This window comes from Petaurus breviceps, unplaced genomic scaffold, assembly GCF_028583685.1.
Source record: "Petaurus breviceps papuanus isolate PSGF00001 unplaced genomic scaffold, PetGlider_PUasm1.0 288, whole genome shotgun sequence".
Lineage (NCBI taxonomy): Eukaryota > Metazoa > Chordata > Mammalia > Diprotodontia > Petauridae > Petaurus > Petaurus breviceps.
This window is the reverse complement of record NW_027186033.1, coordinates 107,278-122,940: the sequence shown is the minus strand read 5'-3', so window position 1 is coordinate 122,940 and position 15,663 is coordinate 107,278.

Sequence of the window (15,663 nt, the reverse complement as noted above, 5' to 3'; positions counted from 1 at the left end):
GCAAGGTTTTAGTATATTTGGAAGACATTATGAGTTAAAACCTTGGACTTCAATATATTAATTTCCCACTCCAGCAGTTGAACTCAGCACTCAAATTTTTGATCTGTGCAATTCTGATCTCTATTATTGCTAAACAACCCTCCCCATTTGCCTGCTGCCAAAAAAAACAAAAACCACACATTGCAATGCATCATTTTCCAGTGCAGATATTCTCTCTCATTTTCCTTTACATTTTTTCCTAACATAGGGAATTACTTGAATCCAAAATTGATTGTTTTTGTGGTTTTCACCTTTCTTCTGCTTTCTGTAATCTCCTTCCTACATAGCATACACTCATCTCTATTCTAGTACCTTTCCCCTCTAAACTAGTTTCTAAGATATGACATTTTCCTTATCTTTGTTTACTCTATTCAGATGTCTAGAAGCAGTCGGTTGGGTTTCTTCTAGGATTTTAACCTATGTTAAACTTCATCTGTCCCCATTATCTTCTCATCTACTGTTCTGTTTCTTTGTTTTATTTTTACATCACAGTCGTTTCCGAATATGTCCCCTCCTTATTCCCTACTCAGTAGTTTTCCCTTGAAATGAGGAAGAGAGAGAAAAAAGTTCATTAAAACCAACCAATACATTGATCACATCTGATGACATATATAACATTCCACACCTACAGTTCTACCACCATCACCTTATCTACAATGAAAGAAGGGAGGTGTATTTCATCATCTCCTCTCTGGAAACAATACTGGTAATTATAATTATACAGAATCCAGTTTCATTTTATTATGTCTTTCATCTACAATATTATAGCTATTAGATACATGGTTTTCCTAGTTCAATCAATGAATAAATATTGACACCTAGTACATGCTGAGCAATGGAGATACAAAAAGAGGCAAAGGACAATCCCTGCCCTCAAGGGGTTTACAATCTAATGGGGGAGACAAAATGCAGACTAATATATACAAAGAAAGTTATAGACAGATATAATTGTTGTTCAGTCCTGTCTGACTTTTTGTGACCCCATTTGGGGTTTTCTTGGCAAAGATACTAGAGTGTCTTGCCATTTCTTTCTCCAGCTCATTTTACAGATGAGGAAACAGAGGCAACCAGAGCTGAGTGACTTGCCCAGGGTCACACAGGTAGGAAATGTCTGAGACCAGAACTGAACTCAGGAAGATGAGTCGACCCTGACATCAGGTCTGGCACTTTATCTACTGTACCACCTAGCTGTTCCGCAGAATAAATAGGAAATAATTAACAGAGAGAAGACTTTGTTATTAAGAGGTGTTGGGGAAGGCTTCCTGTAAAAGATGGAAGTGCAAAGAAACCATTTTATCCAAATCCTAACAAAACTGAAATTAGAGAAAGTATATAGGAGACTATATACCAAACAATAACAAAGTGAAGGAGCTGTGGCATTAGGGGCAAGATAACTCAGTTCAACCAAGAGAGTCCTCAATCTCACCTAAGCAGGAACTCTTCAAAGTCTCTAGAGTAGCAAGCTGAGAACACTGACATATTGGGGACTTCCAGCTCTCCTCATGTCTTCCCATTCTTTTCCTTCAGTAATCTGAAGTGGGGCCACTTTCATGTTTTTTCTCAAAACTGGGGGCCAGAAATAACTCAAAGCTAGTAGATTCAAAGCTTGACTTAAAGCTTGTCCCTGAAGAGTCCCAAAAAGAGGGCTAGTAAAGGCTGGAGCTCTCTCACCTCTCACGAACTCTGCCTGGCCCCTCATGTAGGGCAAGCCTCCATCTCTCCAAGACAGAGTTCCATTCCCATAGGCCTTGAGACAGGGGTTACATTTGTTAATATCCTTTGACCACTTATACATTGAGGAATGGCTTTTGAGCCTATATATTTATATTAATCCCCTAGATAATCTGGATATCAGAACTTTATAAGAGATATTTGATATAAATATTTTTCCCAGTTGGTAGTTTCCCTTCTTACCCTAGGTGCACTGATTTTGTTCAAGCCAACCTTTTTCAATTATGTGTGATCAAAATTGTCTTTTTTATCTTTTATAACCATACTATCCCTTGTTTGGTTAAGAATTCTCTCAATATCCATAGTAATAAAAGATAGCTCTTTAAATTTTCCTTCCATTTTTTCATGATGTGAAATTTTGGATTTAGGTCACATATACATTTGGAATTTGTTTTGATATGTGGTATAAGATATTGAGCTAAGACAATTTTTTTTTAACCAAACTAGCTTTCCCAGAAGTTCTTAGCAAATTGGAAAGACTTTCAGAAATAGTTTGTGCTCTTAGGTTTATCAAACATTGGACTATTAAGCTCATTTCTAACCTTTGTCATCTGATATGTTCCATTGGTATACTTTTCTATTTTTTTAGCCAATGTCAAGTAGTCTTGCTGATTTTTTTTTGTATTATAGTTATAGGTCTGGAAGTGCTATCCCCCTTTTGTTCCTACTTTTTTCATTATTTTCCCTAATATTTTAGATCTTTTGTTTCTTCACATGAATTCTGTTGCCATTTTGTCTAATTCTATAAAGTAACCCTCTTAACTATTTGACGTAGCATTAAATTTGTAAGTTAATTTAATTGGTATATTCATTTTTATTGAATTGGTATGATGTAATTATGGGCACTAAATATCCCTCTAATTAATTGCTTTCTTTTATTTCAATAGAGTGTGTGGTAATTGCATTTATAGGTTTTGAGCGTGTCCTAGATTCTTTATTCATTTTGAGGTTGTTTTAAATTATTTCTCTTTCAAATATTTCCTCCTGATTTTTGCTATTGTTATACAGAACTGCTGATGATTTTTGTGGACTTCACTTTGCTTATTTACTGGAATGTTTAAATGTTTCAATTAGTTTCTTTGCTTATTCTTTGAATTTTTCTAAGTAAACAATCATGTTGCAGGAAAAGAAGAAAAATTCTGTCATTATTTTGTCAATGTTTTTACCTTTAATTTATTTCTCATTGCTATCACTGGAATTTCTAGAACAGCATCACATAATAGTGAAGAGAAGGGACATCCTTGTTTTATCCTTGTATTTTCTGAGAAAGTTTCTCATGTTTCTCCTTTGTAATTGATGTTAGCTTTGGTCATATAGATGTACACTTTTGCCATATTTCAGATAGTTTTTCTATGCCTGTGCTTTTGGGAGGGGGGTTGAGGGGGGAGAGCTAGCCATATTGTCAGTCATTTTCCACATTTATTTATATAAACATGTTCTTTTATTTGTTAGATTTATATATGACTATTTTATGAATGCTGAATTAGCCTTTAATCCCAGACACAACTTCAATTTGGTCATAGTGAATAAATTTTTGTATATCTTTATTATACTATTCTTTTTTGCTAAGAATTTAAAATGTTTTCATTAATATTCCTGTTTTGAGTAGTTGAACCATATTTTCTCATAATTTAATAAATTAATTTAAATAATTTATTCAGCATAAGTGTCAATTGCTATTTAAACATTTGATATTACATACTTGTAGATTCATCTGAACAAGAGCTTGCCCTGCCTTTTTTGGTCCTTTATAAGTTATTGAATTTTATTTGATGATGTTAGGCTATAGTTGCTTAAGATTTCTATTGTTTGGCTTGTTAATTTCAGTATTTTATAAATTTTGTAAGAAATGATCCATTTCCTCTAAATTTTCCATCGTGATAGCATTTAATTTTATAGTGTAGGCTCTAATATTTTAATTTCCTCTTTATTGTCAATTCACCTTAGTAATTTTTATCTAGATAATTTGGTCTTTCTCTCTTATTTAAAAAATTAGGTTTGTCAATTTTATTTAATTTTTCAAAGAACCAGAATTTTATTTTATTTATTATTTCTACAATTTTCCCCATTGTTTTCTTTTCTAATTTTGAATTTTTTTCTTTTCTGATTACTTTGGATTTGTTACTTTGCTTACTCTCCAGGCTTTTTTTTTTAAATCATATGCTCAATTTATGAGGTTTCTCTTTTCCTATTTTAAACAGGCTTTAAAATGTATCATTTTTTCTCCTGAGAACTGTTTCATTCATTCATTCACTCATTCTACCAAGATTTATTAAACATCTACTATGTACGTACCTTGCACTAGGTGTTAGCTACAAACACAAAAATAAATCCCCATCCCCAAGAAGTTCACATCCTCACAAGCTTTGGGGGAATGCTTTAGCTACATCCAAAAAATTTCAGTATATTTCTCATTATGATGGTTCTCTTTCATACAGATGTTTCTTGTATCTATGATTTATTCTTTGATCCACTCATTATTCAAGAAGTCATTATTAAGTTTCTACCCACTTGTGTTTCCTACAGTAATTACAACTTTTGTTGCATTGTGTTCTGCTAAGAATATGTTTATCTGCCTTTTTTATATTTATTTTAAACTTTACTTTGTAAAAGTCCCATAGGATAATGAAAAAAAAACTATATAGTCTTTAAAATTCTCATTTGGGAAATGTCTTAATTTTCTATCTAATTATTCCAAAAGTCTGTTTGGTTCCAAATTTTTCTTCTTGTTTTTCTTTCTATTCAAGCAAAAAGCATTCACTTAAACAATAAATGAATTGATGAATAAATCTTTATTGAATTGGATTGAGTGGAGAGAAGAAAAGAATTTCCTTCTTCTCCAGTCATTCCCAAAAGAGTAGACAGAAATATCCCAGCATGTAGGGGTGGAAAGGACCTTAGAGAACTTCACATTGTAGATGAGGAAACTAGGGCCCAGAGAAGTGATCAGACTTGCCTGAAGTTGCATAGAGAGTAGAGCTGGGATTAGAAATCTAGCTCCAGATCAATTAGTTGTTCTATCTACTACATTCAACTTATTCATTGTATAGAAAAAAAAAAACTATTAGTCATAAAATCATAAATCTAAAGCACGGAAGAGATCAGTCATTGTTGTTGTTGTTCAGTCATGTCTGACTCTTCGTGACCCCCATTGGAGGGGTTCTTTTGGCAAAGATACTGGAGTAGCTTGCCATTTCCTTCTCCAGCTCATTTTACAGATGAGGAAACTGAGACAAATAGGATTAAGTGACAAGCCCAGGGTCACACAGCTAGAAATTTTCTGAGGCCAGATCTGAAGTCAGAAAGATGAGGCTTCCTGAGTCCAGACCTGGCACTCTATTCACTGAACCACCTAGTTGCCCAGAAGAGGTTGTGGGGACCACTTAATCCAACTCCTTTTAACGCTGAGGTAACTAAGAACCAGGGAAGAGAAATCACATGAGAAGTAAGCATCAAGTAGGATTTGAACCCAAGTCTTCTGATATCAAGTCCATTGCTCTATCTTCTATACTTGACTGCCTCTTCATTTATAAAAGAACTATCCCCCAGAGTTCACCCAGAAGAAGATTTAGGACTGACTCCTGAGACACCATCCATTATGGAAGTGAGAATCTGAAGATCTTCTCTGCCCCTTGGCCCTTTGATAGGCTTAAGTGACTCTGAGAACCTTCCCTGATTTGAGAATATACTCTGCCCCCTAATGTGAATTAGGGGGCTGAATGTGCTCACCTGGAGCCTGTGGAGGGAGGCTTGTTTTTCAGGAACACCCACACCTTGTTACTTTGGGTTTGGGCAGTGGGTTAGAGGGTTGTGATGGTCTCTGACCCAGGAGAAGGCTATAAATACCCTGATGTGAGATTTTGCTGTGGGGCTGACTTCGGGAAGATTTGTGTGATTTGGCCAGATGAGACTCTGGGCAGCCATTGAGGCACCCCTCCCCCCCACCTGCCCATGGTCCCCCGGCTTTTAAAACCTAGATGTTGGTGCTTCCCTCTCTGGTAACTAACTAGGTATGGATGTAATGGTCAGACAATGGGAAGCCCTGTCTGCTGACCTGTCTCTCTGTCTGCTTGTAACTTCTGTTTGTATTCTCTGATGTTTGGTTGATTAAAGTAAGATTGTTAACCCATTTTGAGTTGCTTTCCTTTAAAAAAAAACAGATCCAAGAACCTATGCTAGCAGCCACCCTGTGTATGCTAGGGTGCTTGCTGCTACACCATCTCAATGACTTCCCCTGCAGTCTAATTTCAGAGACCCGAAGATGGAACTACTTCCCCAGGGACACAATTTCACAGGCCAGCAGTACCGTGACCAACTTCTTCCCTCACTCCATTGTATCCCAGTACAACTAGTTACTCAACTGTCTTCATCTCCCCCTTGAGTTCCTCCTCCCCTGTTTTGGTCAGCACCTGTAATGTAATGCCAAGGAAAGGCAACTTCCCAGGTTCAAAATACCAGCATAGGTGCTCTCTATTTTATTCAGTGACAAACCCAGAACAGAGAAGATCAAAACATGACATCATTCAAAATACAGCATTTACTAAGCGTGATTAAATAATCTCCAAGTACTACCCCACCCCAGGATTTTCCAATCATTCAATCAATTACAAAGTCCCTGTTCCAAATACTTCTCCACCCCAGGCTATACCTTAATTAAGTCCACCACAAAGCCCCTCTTCTCAAATGGAGATTAGTTTCCAAACATAAGTAAACTACATTCATTTGTTCAACCACAGAACACAAAAAGGTCAAAAGTTCCCCACCCCTGGATCACAATTGAATCTACCCCAGAGTTACATCAAGTTTAAACACAGCACTTAATACCCAAATGGAGGTCTTTTCTTCATCTTGACACGAGGCAAGTTCTCAGCAATCTTAGTTCCTGGAGAGACAAGGCTTAGCAAGGCCATAAGATACATTGCCAGTCCCTTCATGAATTTATCCTCTGTCTGTAGAACAGTCCTAGAACCCCTGAACACATTAGCAAAGCCCTCTCCCAGGATTTCTGTAAACATACAACAAGAAAATCCTTCTTCAGGGCTTCTGAACCAACAGAAAGGCTCCCAGACCCCTGCAACAACAGCACTGTCCCTCACCAGTGGACAGTATTCACTCTGTCTGCAGGACAGTCTCCAGACCCCTGCAACAACAGTACTGTCCCTCACCAGTGGACAGTATTCACTCTCTGTCTGCAGGACAGTCGCAGGCCTTCTTAGCAAACAGCCAGGTTCCAGGACTTCTTCAACAAAAGGACAGTCTTTCACCAGTGGACAAATCTGGCAAAATAACATCAAAACAGACAGACAAAGTACCAGCAAAACAGCCATGTCTCCTCAGTCCTTGGCAGCTCAGGGGGCAGGTCTCAAAAGTCCAGGGCAATTCAAAGCGGCCACCAGCAATTCTCTTAGTCCCTCTCTCTCCACGAGGTGCTGCTTCCAAAAAAGATCTTCCGCCTCTCTCCTGTCTCTCCAAATCTACATCACCAGCTCCTCCCACTTCAGGACTTTCTTTTCACATCAACAAGCCCATCCCACAGGTGGGATGTAGTGGGTAAGCTGTACACCAGGTAGCTTTAATTCATCCAACTGTTCAGCCACAATCCTGTGACAAATAGTAGGGCTATGTATGTACCCTTGTGGCAAGCGGGTGAAAGTATATTGTCTACCCTGCCAAGTGAAAGCGAAGTGGTCCCATTGTTTAGGGTCTATTGGGATGGTGAAGAAGGCATTTGCCAAGTCAATAACTGCATACCAAGTCCCATCATATTTCTGGATCCTTTCTATTAAGGTGATGGTATCTGGAACAGCAGCATACAAAGAAGGAGTCACCTTATTCAACTGTCTATAATCCACAGTCATTCTCCATGTCCCATCTGATTTTCTTACTGGCCAGACAGGATTATTCCATCTTGTGGTTGTAGGGACCAACACTCCTGCTTCAACATATTCCTTTATAGTAGTGGTAATTTCATCTTGCCCACCTGGCACACGATACTGTTTTAAAGTAATTACTTCAGAAGGTTCAGGTAAAGTGATTGGGTCCATTTTTAGTTTTCCCACTAAAACTGTATTAATTCCTATCTTCCTCACAGCAAATTGGTATCTCCCTTCAGGTAAATTCAGTGTCATGCCTCTCAATACATCTATCCCAATGATGTATTCAGGAATGGGTACAACAACCACAGTATATTCTTTCTTAGGTAACTGCCCAATTTTCATTGTTATTTTAACCTGTCTGGCTGATATTTCAGCACCTCCTAGACCCGTGATGGTAATAGGAGTTCCATGTTTAAACTTATCAGGGTTTCCATAGATAAGTGTGGCCTCAGCCCCAGTATCAATCAGTGCCCTAGTCACAGTAGTTGATCCATTCTTCCAATATATTGTTAAACCAATATGGGGTCTGCAATCTCTTCTGCATATTTCTTTTATCTGGGCTGGGGCTTGGCCTATCTCCTATTCCCCCTGAAGGTGGGGCAAACTTGGATACAAAGATTCAGATTCAGAAATACCTGCAGGGGTGGTTCCTGCTTCCCTGTTCATTCTAATGCTAAGTACCTTTTCTTGGTACAGCTTATGCAGCTCTTCAGTTGGAATACCATCTATTCTTCTGAAGTCCACCCCAGCTCTTAATAGAGCAGTAAACAGTTCCCTTCTTGTGGGTCTATTTTGTCTCTGAATCCTCTGGCTGTTTACTCTTCTCTCTCGAGGCAATTTGTCTTTTTCCCATTCCCCTAAATCGCTTAATTGTGAAATCTTATCCAGCACCTCTGAAAGAGGGTGCCCTATTTCTCCAATTAACAGAGTCAGAATTAGGTGCTTATATGCAGGAGGAGCTGTCTTCACTATGATATTTCTATGAGGAACTCCTAGGGGGGTATCATAATATGCATTTGCATCTCCAATCAGGATAGCAGTTTTCATTACCTCCTCCTTTAGTTTTCTCATACAGTCTCTAAGTGAGTACCAGGGTCTGTCTCCCCTAGGCCACATAGATTCAGTTGGATATTGCTTTTTGCAACCTTCTGCAGCTAAAGCTAGAAGACTCGTTTTGTTATTTCCTCCTTGCATATGGTGATCCCTAAAAGCCTGGTGTACAAAAGGATTCTGACTGATACTTATGAATTTTAAACAGTCCTCACTGTCCAGTGTTATTCCTCCGGTGCCTTCATCAGTGATTCTTACTATCCAAGACACTAAAGACTCCCCCATTCTTTGGGTAAATCTACTCAATATATCAGTGATCTCCTGTTGAGTGAAATCCTCAATTATCTCCCTGGACTCTGTTTTGCCTCGGTGGCTCTCCTGTCTTCTTCTTCGTATGGGGAGAGCTTCTACATTAGAAGACTCCTCATCTAACCTTGCTCCATTCTCCTCACACACATTTTCCTGGAAGCTGTCAGGGCAACTCTGCCCAGCCTGTACAAAAGCTGCATGCACATTCGTTCTGCTAGTTTTTTGCTTCCTTTTAGCTACATGAACAGTAGCTTGCTCCTGGACCACATGAGTCCCTCCAGTTTGCTCTTCTGAGTGCTGTGACACAGAAGAATCCTCAGGCAAACCAGCTGACTCCCTAGCCATCTGAGCTCTTTCCTTCAGCACCTTATCCCTACTTTTACACATAAGGCGATAACTTGTTAGCAGCACCCAGCCTCTCCTGCACACTCCTGCCAGTTCTTTGCCTGGTTCTATGGGTATTGCTTTCAAACATCTTTCCAAATCTCCAGGTTCTCCCTCTTTTAGCCTTGGTTCCCAGTTTTCACAGGGCCCTGTGCTTTTAGCCCATTCTCTGGCTAGAGAGGAATAAGGCAAATCCTCCCATCCTGGAATAGCCATTTCTCCCTCTAAAGCCCCACTGCTTCCAAATAGAGGCCTGACATTTTGTGATCCCATCCTGGTCGCCAAATGTACATCACCAGCTCCTCCCACTTCAGGACTTTCTTTTCACATCAACAAGCCCATCCCACAGGTGGGATTAACAAACTCTGGGTTTTAATACAATCAATTTGAAAACCAAGCCAACACAGGGGAATCTTTAATTGCCATTACTATCACAGCACCCTCCAAAAAATAAGAGGCCATCTCCTCTCCTGATTCCTACAAGATAAAAAAACATACCCTTCCACAGTCTAAATGGAAACCATTTTTTTTAATAATAATAAATCACTCAGCTATAGATAAGTGCCACATACACATGTACTGATTCATTGAAAACTGAGAGTCCCTATGGTGGAATGGATCTGGAAGTCAGGGGAGCCAGGAGAGAAGTCTATATGGGGGGGAAGAAGCCCACCAAGGTTCCCAGGCATCTGAAAAGACTGAAGGATAAAAGATTAGGGGAAAGGGGAGGAAAAAATGTAAATCCAAAAGACTAGAGAGATTATCAGTGATGCTTGTCCACCAAGGGAGCTAAATAAAAGCTCCTGGGAAAGGATCAAATGAGCCAGAGGCTATCCTATAATGCTCTCCTCGATGTTCATACACGGTTTATCACCTATTCAGGAAAGCCTATATTTCTAGGAGCAAGTACATGAGATTCTTCTTCATGTGAGAGCAAGTCCACATTCAATCACAGATACAGCTATCTGGAATCATAGGTTACCAGAGGTGGAAGGGACTTTAGAGATTACCTAATCCAAACCACCACCGGCCCCCTTTACAAAAGAGAAAACCAACATGCACAGACTTTAAAAGACTTAACCAAAGTCACATAGCCAGCAAGTAGTACAATTAGGGCTTGAACTCAATTCAATTCAAGCTAACAAGAGCTTGCTAAGTACCTAGTATATGCCAGACACTGTCTTAGACTCCAAAACTACAGAGACAAAGATGAAACCATCTCTGTTCTCAAGGAGCTTACATTCTACAGGGAAACAACATATACATATGTATAACATGTATATGCATATGTATAATACATTATATGTGTATGTGTGTATATAGGTATATATACTTAGATTCATGTCTGTATATGGGTATATGTACATATATACATGTCTGTATATATGTATTGTGTACATATATATATATATATCTTTGCCTAAATAGAAAGAAAAACAAGAAGGAAAATTTGGAAACAAATACACTTTTGGAGTAATTGCATTGAAAATAATTAAGATATTTCCAAAATGAAAACTTTAATAATATATACATACATATATAATATATAATACTATACTATGCATAATATACAAACATGTATAAGAGAATATAAAATGTATACAAAATAAATGCAATATAATTTGGGGGGAAGGCACTAGAAATTGGGGGATCAAGAAAAGTATCATGGTAAAAGCCATGATTGAGCTGAAACATAGATTCCAAAAGGTAACTTTAAGAGGGAGTATATTTCAGGCATGTGGTATAGACTGTGCAAAGGCATGGAGAGAGGATATGTAAGATCGTATATAAAGATAATAATTATAGTTAACATTTATAGTAATAATAATAGAATTTATTTAGCAGTTTAAGGTTTGCAAAGCACTCTACGTATATTAAATTATTTGATCCTCACAAAAACCCTGTGAGATAGATTCCCCATTTTACAACTGAGGGAACTAAGTCACAGAGAGGTAAAGTGACTTGCCCAGGGTCACACAGTGAGGGAATGTCTAAGGCAAAATTCAAACTCAGGTCTTCCTTATTCCAAGTCCTGTATTCTATCCACTATGGTGGTCATAGTGACTATGCTACCTAGCTGCAGTGAGGAACAGCAAATAGTGCAGTTTGGCTAGATCCTAGAGTGTGTGGTGGGGAACGATGTTAGTAAGCCTGGAAAGAGACCGCAACCAGATTATTTGAATCTTTAAATGTGAAAAAGAGGAGCTTGTATTTTATACTGGAAACAATGAGCAAAAATTACAGATTCTTGAGCAAGATTAGGAATAACTGTTTACAGCAGTGTAAACTGTAGAGGATGGATTAGTTCCTTCTACTTACATTCATATGGTATGACTTCAGGGCCCTGTTATGAGAATATCTCATTTTGTTTTATTAATTTTTATATTTCAGTGCTAAGGGGCATTCCTCCTAAAACTCTTTGGTTAATTAAAAGCCTGTCTTTTGTTAATATTAACTTCACCTGACCAAAATCTGACTCATGGACTAATAGCGTTAAGGGAAGATTTTTGACATTCCTGATAGAAGAAACCAAATGAGAGGACAAAGGGAATATAGTATCTTTTAAAACCTCCCTAAAATATTTTAGTTGTGGAAGGGTTTCCCTGATGCCAAATCTTCAAGACATGTAAATCCTTCCCTCTCAATTGGCCCATTGTGACTTCTTTAAAATGCAGCCTCTTAGTTTTGCAAGTGTAGGATTTTGTAATTTCAGTGTTTAATATGTAATCTGACTTAGTTTACCTATAGAGTCTGTTTAACTAGGTTTGTTTCCTTAGGGATGGATAAGATTATGACTGTTTAACAAAGTTTGTTCAACTTCTATGACATTGAAGGAAGCATGGGATTATAAATCTGTCCTTTTTTAACTTTTATAATTTAAAAGAATATGAGGGATTGCAATATGAAAAAGAATTAGTTCTCCATTTCTGACATAATATTCTCTATAAAAGTTTGTCAAAAAAAAAAAAGCCTAATCTGTTTTAAGGAATTATTTTCCTACCCCTCTGAGCCCATGCTTAAGTATAATAAAACCTCGGTTTTTACCTCTGTAATTTCTGCATTGTGGTAGATAGATTTTGAGTTACCTGTTACATGAACTCAAAAAAGAAATATTTCTCCTATAACAATTCTTAACCATCTTGATTGTCTTCCTCTGGACACTTTAAAAATTATCAGTATCTTTCCTAAAATGTAGTGCTCATATATGAATATGATACACAGATGTGGTGTGACCAATGCAGAGTACAGGAGACTATAATTTTCCCAACCCTGGACATCATGCTTTTATTAAAGCCACCAAAGATTGCTTTAGTTTTCTCAGCTACTATATCACACTTTTGGCTTATATTGAGCTTGCTCCCAGATATTTTGCAAAAAAATTCTTTCTATCCATGACTCTCCAATGTTGGACTTGTGAAACTGATTATTTTGAACCTTGGAAGGACAATAGTTTAATTACTGTCTAATGAATTGGCTTGAAAAGTCAGAATCCTGTGCCGACTTCATGACTACTTTTATGATAGTCATGTGTTCATATCTTTAGTTTTACTTTTTTGTTTAAAATTGCTAACAGTTTTCCCAAATCCAATCTCCCCTTCTCATTTTTTTAACCTGGATCTCCCTATCTCACCCAGGTTGTAAGTGCAATGGCTATTCAGTCTAATCCCAATAGTTATCTGTGTAGAAACTTTAACTTACTCCACTTCTCCCACCTGGGCTGGTTCACCCCTCCTTAGGCATCCTGGGAGCTCTCCACTTGTTGCCAGGCCATCAGTATAGGCCAGTGGAGCCAAACTCAAATAGAAATGGATCCCTTTGAGTCCCATATTGATTTAGAAAACTACAAATATACATTATCTAGGTTATATTAGATTTTATTTCATTAAATATTTCCCCATAATATTTTTAATCTGTTTCCAGCTTCACTGAGGAGTTTTGTGGGAGGGGCAGTGGGTTTGACACCTCTTCTGAAGACATCTGATTGGCTTTACACTACCATAGCTCAGAATACTCACAAGCCTCAGCCTCCTCAGAAGCAAGATTAGAAGCATGCACCAACTATTCCAACCCCTCCCTTTTTTTTCTGCAGATGCCTTGTGCAAATCCAGCTAAAGATGATTTCATCTTGAACCTTAAGAAAATTCATAACCCAGGGTCCCAGATTCAGCTGAATTTATCTACCTTGTGGGAATAAGCCTCAGTGGAAAAATGAGCTCTTAGTCCTTTACACTTAGATCCTAAGGAATCTAGGAGTGCTTTTATTCTGTTTTGATGGTCTCAGGAGAAGGAAGAAAAAGAATGGGAAGCAAATTCACTCACAAGGAAAGGACCAAAAAAAAAGGAAGGAATTTACTATTTTACCTAATGGGATTGTATGAGATAAATAATATGTAAATATGGAGGAAGGGTTGGGGGCAACAGGCATCCCATAAGTCTCATGTTCATCTGGAACAGACAAACAGACATTGACACATAAACACACTCAAAGAGCTTGGTGTAGAAATACATTAAACTCAATAGTGAAATAAATAAGTAGGGACAGGAAAAGGGATTTAGGGGAGGCTAAGATAGGTAGAGTAGTCATAGGAAAAATAAACTCCATCATAAAAGGGTGGATTGTGAAAGGAAATTAAAAGAAAGGAAGAGTAAAAAACCAATGATGGGGATAGGGTAAGACGAAGAAAAGAAAGGCAATTGGGTAGCAACAGAAATTACTAGATATCTCTAGTATTAATTATAATGGGGATTTGCATGTTACCTAGGTATGGTGGCCCATTGACTAGAGTAATGTTAGACTGCCTTTGTCAGCTAGAGACTTTCTAGTCAGTTTAACTTGGCAAATAGCCATGAAGATCTAAATGCCAGAAGCTGGTAGTAGAGAGAAGTTCTGTGACAGTGGCACCATCAGAGATGTCCAGCAGAGATAATCAGTGCTATGCCCAGCAAAGAGAAGAGATATGCTATCCCATAGAAATGAAGTACAGTAGGGAGCAACAAAGAACAAAAACACATATGATGACATCTCCATAGGATAGCAGCCACCTGACAGCATCAGAAGTATGAGTTGTGTCCTGACCACGAAAGTCCCCTGATGTGTGTGCCCTGAATTTGTATTCCCTGGTCACACATTCTCTTTGTGAGTGATACCTGCCCTACTTGTACTATAGCAACTAATGTGAGAGACTTTCCCATGTGTATGTGATTAGAGTTTTGTATTGTTACTACATTTACTATGCTATTTGGTTAAGTCTTTTGTTTTGAACTAACGTGACCATTGGATGGTAAAAAAAATAATTAAATATATCCATAGGGACTCATGAACTACAGTTTTGAGTGACTGCTGAACCCCCACAGTGTCTCCAGTCTTAGGTGGCCTTTCTGGTGGTCAACATATGAGAGGGACTGCCCCAGGTGTTATATGAACACAGATGATAAATATAAGTATCATACTGATTAATTTCCCAGAGCATAGTCTTCTGCTGTTTTCTTCTTGAAGGGCTCACCACACTTGTATAAAGTGAATTATTGATGTACTGGATAGTGGAGTGAGAAAGAAATAGAATTAAAAGGAGGTTCTGAGAGGAATATCTTAATATAAAAGTACAAAAGTAATTTATTAGGAGCCAGAGGGCTTCCTGAGACTTATCTCTGCTAAGCAACATCTGCCCAGTGTACCTTAAGGGAAAGACATACTTTTAATTCACAAATGGAATGTGAACATGTTGGTTCTTAACAGTCTTGGAAGTGAACTACAAGAAGGATTGACCCCGATTCTCCATGATACAGGAGGCATAAGAACGTAAAGGGAAAAGAGAATCGTTCCTTCTTGATCCTCACACAGAGAGCTCAAGAAAAAAGCCATCTACTTGAGACTCTGAAAATTATGTAAAAGACAGAGTTTACTAAATTAAGACTGGCCTTAAGACTCTATGCTTTTATTTCCCATTGAAAAAATCATTTCCTTTCTATTCAGAGAGGCAAGATTTAAATGTAAAAATAGAGGATGCCCCCAAAAGTCTCAGTACAGTTTTAAGTTTTTAAAACTAAGACTTTTGTGATGCTTTGTATATTAACATGGTTCATCTTATTTCACTTTGCATAAATTCTTGTCTTCCCATTCAACAGTATAAATGGAAAGAACAAAACTACCAAGACTCCAACCCAAAGAAGAGCTACGATACGATACCTCCTTTTCTTTGCAGAGATGGGAGATGATGAGTCTAAAATACTGCATAAAATGCCACATTTTTTTTCCTTTGTTTTGGTTAGATTT